Source organism: Tupaia chinensis, unplaced genomic scaffold (genome assembly GCF_000334495.1).
Source record: "Tupaia chinensis unplaced genomic scaffold, TupChi_1.0 Scaffold000066_1, whole genome shotgun sequence".
NCBI classification, from domain to species: Eukaryota; Metazoa; Chordata; class Mammalia; order Scandentia; family Tupaiidae; genus Tupaia; species Tupaia belangeri.
The window spans coordinates 1,107,348-1,115,479 of NW_006159525.1; the positions used below are offsets into that span (position 1 = coordinate 1,107,348).

Consider the following 8,132-nt stretch of genomic DNA (forward strand, 5'->3'; position numbering starts at 1 on the left):
GGAGAAAGACACAGGTGGTACAAGTCAGAGAAAAACTTACCATCTCTTTGGCCTACATTATTATAGTCTAGAAAGTGCAGTTACTGATAAAGCAGTGGTAACAGCAAGCAAACAGGACAAAATACAGGGCAAGGGGAGCCGTTTCCGAGGCCTGCGGGGAGGGAGAGGCGGGCGCCAGAGGGCTCAGTTCCAACTTCGAGCCCAGCGCGCTTCCAGTCGGCAGGGAACTGTCGTCTGCAGACGAGCGCTAAGGACAGGCTGTCTATGTTTCACAGTATTGATCGCTGAAGTAATCACTGGTGAGTTCCAATAATCAACTGTGCTTTCTGGTTCGCAGTAAATTTACCAAATAAAAAACATAACTTTCTTATTTAAAGATTAATAGCACAAATGAAGCTAGCCTCTCAGGGCCAGCGTAGTATTAAACAGCGAAGGCGATGGACATAATAAACAACGTGTACTCCCCCATGTAAAACCCCACCGGGGACACTGCGGAAAGGCAAAAAGCCTTTGTCCCTTCTGCAATCTGCTGTGAGGACACGGAGAGCTACACATAGACACAAGTCCTGCCACGGTCACAGGACACGGAGAGCTACACGTAGACACAAGTCCTGCCACGGTCACAGAACTAGAAGACACTAACAGGGAAGACAGGGTCAGATGGAAACCGCACCTCATTGTCTTTTACTTGAAAACAAGAAAATGGGCCTACAAGCGGTAGCATGCTGCTCTGCAGGCTCAGGTCCCATGGGTTCGAATCCAGGCCCACCCTGGAAGCCCAGCAGAGAGGTGCACATCTACAGCAATGCACACTCAGGAGGCTGAGGGAAAGGATCCTAAGCTCCAGGCTGGCCTGGGCAACATGTGAGACCCTGTCTAAAAAAAGAAGAGGAAGAAAAAAAGAAACGAGCCAGGCACGGTGGCGCCAGCCTGTTATCCCAGTTGGGAGGCTGAGGCAGGAGGATATAGACGCTATCTTAAAAAGAAAAACAAAACAAACCCCCCACAAGTTGCTGTAAAAACGAACTGATAGTCACAAGGGAAGTCAGTCGCTCGGAGTCACCACTCTGAACCTGGTAACGGTTGTAAGAAATCCCCCTGAGGCCCACTGGTGCAGCAAGCACCGTGGACATTGCCACTTGGCACGTGGGAAGCCTGGGCTCAGTTCCCAGTCAGCCTGCGAAGCGGCACCGCGGCAGGTACCTGTGGTCCCAGCTACCCGGGAGTTGAGGCCAGAGGATAGAAACACAGCAAGATCCAGTCTAAAAACAAAAACAAACCACGAACACCACACACGTGTGCACACACAAGGAAAACCTTTCTATTTTTAAAAAGCTTAACATTTTCAGCAAAAGAACGCTGACATCTTTTGCTAATAAAACAAGATACAAGGGGGAGCAGTTAGCGTAATGGCTATGTCGCTGGACTCCCACTTAGTCGACCGCGGTTCGTGTCTCGGACCCGGTGGCTTAAAACTCACGCCGGGCGCGTGTGCGTGTGTGCCCAAGATCCCGAGAGAAGAATGGAGGAGAAGGAATTGCGGCGTGACCATCCCCCCTGGGGGGTGATTTCTCGCTTTCTGTCTCTATGTCTCTCTCTGTCTGTCTGGCGAGCACACGCGCCCTACAGTGAAAATCTCTCCAAAAAAAAAAACAAGATACAAGGCAAACCCCTAGTCTCGGCATCTCGGCCTCCTTCCTATCCCATAGCAGCTCCCTAGCATTTAATCTCTGAGCGAAGAGTTACTGTGCAAACTCTGCTATGCATGGACGTGTCCTCTTGGGCTACCTATCCAGACCACGCACCACGACCTCCTGTCACCACTGTTAGTTGGTAAGAGGTGGAATCAGAATCACATTCGAGGCTTGCAGACGTTTCTCTTACAAATAAGAAAACAAATCTTTCAAATATCACAATTTCTTCATGGTAGGATGGGACAGTCCAGGTGGGTGGGCTGCATTCCACCCCGTCCACCCCCAGGCTAATTTATTAACAATTCAGGGAATTACTTGCTATGGTAACACCATGTCAGGAATTCAATCCTGAAGGCCATCTTTGCAAAGCACCCTCCATATTCTACTTAAAAAGAGAGGCTTTTTAACCTCCACCTCCCCTGCCACTGGATTACCAGGAAATTTAGTCAAGACCTGAATTAAAACATTTAGAATTACCATCAGGAAAAAACCAAACACAGCCGAATGAAAGCACACTGCTACACCTCGGCACCTTCTAACTCTCTCTCACGTCTAAATCTGGGTTCCTGACCTGCCAATGCCATGGGATCCAGCCCTACTGGACACTCCAAGGAGAGTGTGGGATTCAAAGTCCGGAGACCTTACTACATGAAGCTGAAAGGTAAGTGGAAACCCATCTGTGTTGACTCAGGAAGTCTGGAAAAGTTGAGCAGACGAGGTGGAAACACAGGTCTATGCTATAGCAAGATTTACTTTATTTCTGCACTGCCAAAATAAAAGCATGCTTTGCTTTTACCCAACAAAGTCCCCTTCTTCTCAAGCAAGCCTCACGGCTCAAATGGAATCTTTAAAAGCAGAAAAGCAAATAGATCTAAAGAGAAATATACAATGATTTCATACTCGGATTCTAAAGACAGAGAACTAATTTTCTATCAGGCTCCACCCACACTAAAACTCAGAACCTTCAGTATGCAAGTTAAAACCAATTACGTGAGGCCGTAAAGTGAGATTAAAGAAAAAAGGAAAAAAAAAAAAAAGATGCTAACCTATTGCAAGGAGAATGACGGTGTCTTTTGGTTTTCTTGTTTTGTTTTAGACAAGGCCTTACTAGGTAGTATCTGTCCTACCCCGGCCTCCCAAGTGGCTGGGAGACAGGTGCAGGCCACGTCGGGCTCTTTCAGACAGGATCTCGCTACCCTGCCACGTGGCTGTGAACAGCCTGCTGCCTTGGCCTCCTGGAAACAGGCACAGGTCTCTGCACCCAACTTAAACACGGCTATAAAACAGTAGGTCCTTCCAGGTTCTGGGGTCTGCACTACCAGCTCTGGCGAGGCGAGGCGAGGCGAGCCCAAGAGGGCCCTGGAGCCGGATCTGCCAGAGTTCCCATCGCAGCCCCTGAGCCATCAGGTGGGTCACTGTGGGCCATTCTTTTCTTTGTCTTCATTAACAGATCATGTCATCTCTCCCGGAAGCGCAGGGCAGAGCTCTCCCAGCAGTTGCTGCTCTGCTCCCCGCCCAGCCTCAGCCAGACTCCGATGGGGCACAGCCACTGGGTGTGCTTGGGGATATCTCCAGATGTGAACCTGGAACCCTCCCACGTGGGTCTGCCTGGTGGGGCTGCAGCACCACCAGCCCAGGGCCAACTGCCTAACTCCTCTGCCTCAATTTCCTTATCTCCATCATGAGAAAAACAACACCATGTACTTGACGGCACTCTGAGGATGCCGGGAGGTCTCTCTCGCACACACACACACACACACACACACACACACACACGGCGAACTCTCAATAAACGTCGGCTAATGTGCAGTCGAGACAGAGGAAGGACCTCAGGTCTCTTACAGCCATAGTTACGCCTCAATTCTTTCTTTTCACCCTAAAGCACATGTTTTATTAAAAATAATGTGCTAGTTTCAAACTAATCTAAGACCAATTAACTCTAGCTTCCATTTATAGATTATGCACTATTTGAAGGCAGAGTACAGATGAGGCGATGAGCTCTCCAAGTAGCCCGGACGCCGCATTGGACCCACCCCGAGATCAAACGCAGACCCAGCCGGCATCTCACCAGATCACAATGGCAACTCAACATCTATTGTCCGTTCACTCATTTAAGACTTCGCCATTTTATGATCACGTAACTTTATAAATCCACTTCAGCTTTTGACAGCCAAGTGACCTGTAACTGCTTGAGCAAGGGGCTGCCTTACACCCGCGCTCAGCCCGTCTGAGGGCAGCTACCTTTGTGTAGTGCAGGGCTACCGCTAGGGCTTGGTCCTGGGCCAGTCATAACACAGCTGCTGACTCCTGACTTCTCCGTGTCCGGGTAAAGCTCAGGCTGCGTGCCTCGGCTAGGAGAAACGAGGCATTAGAAAAAGACCTCGAAGGCCAGCCTCAGTAGCCCGCAGTCTGAGGCCACATGGCAGACCAGAGTTTGATTCCCAGCCCAGCCTAACAAAGGCAGACATGATGGTGCGCGTCCACAGTCCCAGCTGGCCCAGCTACCGGAGAGGATAGGCAGGGCAAAAGTGACATCGCGAGACCCCATCCATAAATAAATGAGTAAAACAAAAAGCCGCAGAACTTGAGAATACAGTGTAGAACTGACAGGGCAAGAACAGATCAGTTAACCCAAATCCCTCAATTTACAAACGAGGCAAAAGTCCAAGAAGATTAAATGCTTGTGTAGAGACGCACTCTCCGCCAGCAGCCAGGAGAGACTGAGCCCTAAGTCCCCAGATTTACAGTCCCGGGCTCTCTCCTCTATTTCACACCGCCGAGGCATCAACAGATGAGGCCCCCCGGAACGACCGAGATGCCAACCACTGCATTTTGCTGAGAGCCTCAAAGCAAAGCCCGGTCTATCAGCAATTAATTTTATTGATTTTTAACACAGCCAAGAACGCCAGGTAGAGCTATCTTCAGTCCTGGGCACTGAACTCTTAAAAAGAGATGCAGAAAAACTAGACGGGAAGTGTTCACAGAAAGAGACTTCACTGTGCTGTCTGAGCAGGACTGCTGAGCCTGAGAAAACCCCGGGAACAAGAAGGCCGCGGGGTTATCACCCAGCGGAAAGGGGCTTCCTGTGGAGGGGACCCTCGGGGGCAGAAGTCGGCAGGGCCACCGGAAGGGAACGAGACACAGATGCAGTGGGATTAACACGAGCAAAGACTTTGGGGACGAACAGTCGCAGGCTTCACTGCAATCTCCCAGTGCTGTCAAACAGCGCTCAAGCCAGGCAGGCAGGCAGGCAGGAGGGGTCATTGCCAGGAAGACGCTGAGCCAAGTGACTCTTAGGGCCCCGGGGACTCTGTGTCTGGCCATTGTACATCACCCTCAAATCCTGCATATGTGGGACATATTTGCCTGGACGCGGCACAAACCTGTGCACAAGTGAAGGCACGCACAGCAGCCCCCACACGCCGACCAGCTCCAGCTTTGCCCTAAAGCTAGGGTGGAACAAGCGCAGGTTCAGTTTCTCTGGGGACTTGGCTGCAGGCGGGAGACACACACACACCGCTTTGCAACCAACTGCAGCTTTTTCCTCAAAGATGTGCAAATTCTGGATTACAGCTTGTTTATTTTAGTTGTGTTTTTTTTTTTAGTTTTATATGAGCTAAGAAATATATACACCAAAATTAAATTTTCAGTTTTTTCTTTTAATTAGAAGCTTAGAATTTCAGGTTATGTTTTTTCTTTTTTTAACAATGAGAAGAGTTTAGTTACTTCCTTTTCAATGATCTGAGTTTTACACCTATATTTACAAATTGTTTCTTTTAAATCATTGTATTTTACTATGACAAGTATATTTCGTTTTTATCATCTTGCAAACATACAGAAAAGTATATAAAATGGCATAACGTGTCCCTGCATATTCATCACTAGACTTAACACCCAATAACATTCTGCTCTATTTTACTTCCTCTAGTTCAGAGGGTCTTAAGTACTTAAAATAAGTAACAGATGCCTTAACATTTCACTATGAAATATTTCAGTGGGCATAGCCAATAAAATCAACAAATTTAATTAATTATGACTGTCTTAATCAATTAATAATGTCTTAATGTTACCTAATACCAAGTCCATTTTCAAGGCTGCCGGCTCTGGCTCTGCGTGATTTGCTAAGTGATTCTGAAATTGACAAGTCCGAAATATGGTTTTACATTTTTTATAAACTAGGATGTGCAGTGAAAAACACCACGAATTATTCTCATCAGGTTTAAAAAAAAAAACAAAAAACTGTGTTAGACATGGGTTTCCCATCGAAATGTTTATGTGTTCCCAACTTCCAGAAATGTTTAAAAAAAATTGTAACCTACAGTCAATGTATGCAAGTGCAGACATTATTTCTGTAAATCACTGGTAAGCAGAGACGTAACACTTCACCCCAAACACTGCAGAAATTTATGACATGCCATGTATTTCTTAATGTACACAATTAAGATATATATAATATATAAAAATGTATCTTCTTAAATTCTGACTTTGGCAAACTATATGTTAGACTGCAAACTCTATTTTTCAGATAGTCTGAACTGACTACAGGGATGTATTTTAAATTATCTGATTGCCTTTAATAATCTGAGATTTTTAAATGGTTAAGATAAATCACATTTTCAATAGTAATGATGTATATAAAATATTTTCAATGTTCTTAGATATATATTTAGATTTAGAAATCTATTTTCAAGAAACTGAGCTGGCTAAATATATCTATATCTATATTTTCTGATGTATCTATTTTTTCAAGTTATACACTTTAGCTATTCATTTTTAATTATTTTACCTAGCTTATATATATGTGTGTATATGTGTATAGTTTTTTTTTTTAATTGCCTTAGAAAACCATTTTTTAAAAGGTTTGATTCAGAGATGCACTTTTTAAAAAGCTGTCCATCTCAAACACCAGGCTGTTAAATTGTATTACTTAATAGTAAAAAACCCCAACCTCCCCAACTCAATCATATTACCCAAGGGTGTATATTGAACCTTATACGATTAAAAACTTGAAGATAAACAATATATTTCAATGAATTAAGAGATACCCTAGAAACATTAACACGTGTTTTAGGGCTGTTTTTTCCCTCTCCACAAGATAGCATAAAATCAAGTCTTCAGAGAATGTGCAGTTCTTACTTAGCAAAACTAAAGTTCCACTGAAAAATTTTATTCATTCAAGTCCTACTTTCCGTCTCAGCTTATTTCAGGATACTCTTTTCAAAATTAGCACTATAACTAGCCCACTTCCATGCTAACAGACATCTTCACACCTATTTCAGTATAATACCAATTCTTCCCATTTGTAAATATAAAGAAAATCTTCAAATTATTAAGTAAATGAAAACCCAAACACACTCCATGTTTTTTATGCTTTTGCCCTGAGTTTACATGCTTTTTTATCATTAAAACTGCTCACACAGCTCCGAATCGCTTTTCCGAATACCACATCCAAAAATATTTTCCACTGTGACTTACAAAAAGGAAAAACTGCCTTTGTAGAAGCTTTCTATGTAGACATGTCGATAACCACAACACATGGCATAATTTTTCTGACGCATTTAGATGAAATCATAAAGAAAAAGATGAAAAGGCAATATAGGCCCTACAAGGTGGAATAAGTGTGAATTTCCAGGAGCCCCGAGTAGTTATGAGACACCATTCTCTGTCTGCAGCAGGTAGCCCCAACTCCAATGTGTTTGATAACTTCACTCTGGGATTTCGGATACTACAGAGCTAGTAACTCAGACTCACTGTCTTAAAGAGATCAACACCACCTGCCCCTTACTTAACAGGGCAGTAAACCGAGGCTCAGAAAAAGAAAGTTAGCCTTCACCAAAAACAAACGTTAAGTGGTATTTTTCCAGGACCTCCCTAAAAAAACTCCACTGCTAGAATAAACAAAGGTTCAGGTTAATAAAATGAAAAAAGTGTGCTATTTTGGGGGTTAATTTTCACATACACACCATGTTTGTTTGTTTTTTCCTGAAATTCGAATGGAGGAGAAAGCTTAATTTCCTGTCTGGGAAAAGGAACAGGAAGAGCCTAGCCTCTCCATCACACCAACAGGAGTGCCCAGGGAAAAGCAGTGCAGCATTTATTCATGGGGAACTCGCCCACAGTGGGCTGGAAGGGAAGAGATCAAAGAAAAACAACCAAAGCAACACCAACTCCCTTCTCTTTGTGGGGCCAGGAGCCCTTCATTTGCAAGGATTTGGGTCTGATCCTGCAGATCCCTCCTCAGGGCCATTAGGGCCAAACAGAGGCCCACTATTGGGGAAGGGGCACTTAAAATAAAAACAAAACAAGACTTCAGAGAGGCCCGGGGCTGCAGAACCTGTGTCAAAGCCCATGTGAATCCGAGGCGGCCAGACGTGCAGTGACGCTCCAGCGGAGGGGGGGCTGCAGGGCTGCGGAAGTGAGGGGGAGGCAGGCGGGCGG

General features: G+C 45.1%; 1 protein-coding gene across 4 annotated transcripts in view; it reads right to left on the reverse strand.

Moving 5' to 3' along the window:
• STX16 (syntaxin 16) overlaps nucleotides 1–8,132 on the reverse strand; it is a 29,174-nt gene that overhangs the window by 19,805 nt on the left and 1,237 nt on the right. The gene's annotated exons all lie outside the window — the stretch shown is intronic.